This window comes from Microtus ochrogaster, chromosome 7, assembly GCF_000317375.1.
Source record: "Microtus ochrogaster isolate Prairie Vole_2 chromosome 7, MicOch1.0, whole genome shotgun sequence".
Taxonomy (NCBI): Eukaryota; Metazoa; Chordata; class Mammalia; order Rodentia; family Cricetidae; genus Microtus; species Microtus ochrogaster.
In genome coordinates, this window is record NC_022014.1 from 71,826,306 (window position 1) to 71,827,997 (window position 1,692).

The following is a 1,692-nucleotide window of genomic DNA, read 5'->3' on the forward strand; positions in this document are numbered from 1 at the left end:
AGTGTCTTTCAGCCATTTTAGATTCCTCTGTTGAGAGTTCTCTGTTTAGGTCTGTACTCCACTTTTATATTTTTAGTTGTGAGCCTAGCCTTTAACGGCTGAGCCATCCCTCCAGGCTTGTACTCCATTTTTTTATTGGATTATGTGATCTTTTGATGTGCAATTTCTTGAGTTCTTTGTATATTTTGGAGATCAGACCTCTGTCTGATGTGGAGTTAGTGAAGATCTTTTCCCATTCTGGGTTTTTTGTTTTTGTTTTTATTTTTTTGGGGGGACAGGATTTCTCTGTGTCTCTGAAGCCTGTCCTGGAACTAGCTCTTGTAGACCAGGCTGGCCTCGAACTCACAGAGATCCACCTGCCTCTGTCTCAAAGCGAGTGCTGGGATTAAAGGTGTGTGCCACCACCACCCAGCTCAAGGACTTGTTTTCAATGCAGGCAACCAGGAAAAGGAATTGCTCTGCAGCAAAAAGGGCAGGTAGTCAGCCCAGGGGAAATTTGCTTTCAATGTACTTGGAGATCTCAATTGGGTCCGGTCCAGTTTAAAAATTCCTGCTTTCTAGTCTTTTGGAGGGTGTCCCTCAAAGTATCTCTGGGGATGAAAAATAAACACACATTACCTTCTCCAATACACTCCTTGATTTAGCCAGCAGACCAAGCAACCCTATTTACATATCCCCACTTTCCAGATCTCAGTGAGACCTCCCCTTTGCCACGCTGCTGGTGCAGCCCAGATAGCCAAGACTGGTGAGGGGTGCTGGGATTGAGACATGGAGGCTTCTTTTCGGGTGGAAGAACAGCAACCTTTATTTTGCCCAGAGATAAAGCCTTTTATATCTCTACTGCTTCTGTGGAAAACCACCCTGCCGGAAAGAACACAAACATCCTTGTCAATTACAGACCACAAGGTCCTTGACCCTGTTGGTCAAGGGAAGTGAGGCAGCTAGATCACAACAAATATAGTTTCTGTGTGATTATTTCAGGTGTAAGCTAGCCATGTGGCTGGAAAGAACAACTGACCCCTTCCCCTACAAGGGGGAAAATGGTTCCAGTCCCAAAGACCATTCATCTTTTATTTTATACATTTAAAATTTTTTGACTGTTGATGCTCAATCTCATACCGCTGCCGACCAGCACTGGCGGCCAGATTCTTCCCGGATTCCTCATGTCAAATGGAAGAATCTAGCAGGTGGCACTTGATATGGTCCAGATCCTGTACTGGTGTGGGGGTGAGGGGCTGTTTGTGTTTTCCTGCAGGATGCTGACAGTCCAGTATGGCTACCTGAGCACCTGGTGTGTGCTGTGGATTTTCCTGCCCAGGCGCCTGAGGACATGACAGAGCCTAGAGATCAAATAGACACTGGTTTGTCAACTGAAGCATTGCTGGGGCCCTGAGGAACTGGCTGTGATGGTCCGAGTGCCAAGGATTGTTCCTCTACCTGTCAAGCCATCCCATGATGAGCAACTCATCCTGCATCCAACAAGAAGAGATTTTGGCATTATAGCAGTCATATTGGCGGCCATTGCTGTGGCTGCCAGAGTGGCTATGGCTGCTGGATTTACTATTAGTCAGTCAGTTGCTTTGGCTCGCACAATGGATACCTTATGGGGCAGGTTGTAAATGTCTTGGCCACTCAAAATGAGCTAAATTCACAAATGAATATCGCAGTTAAATTTGCAATTGGTTTTGGTTA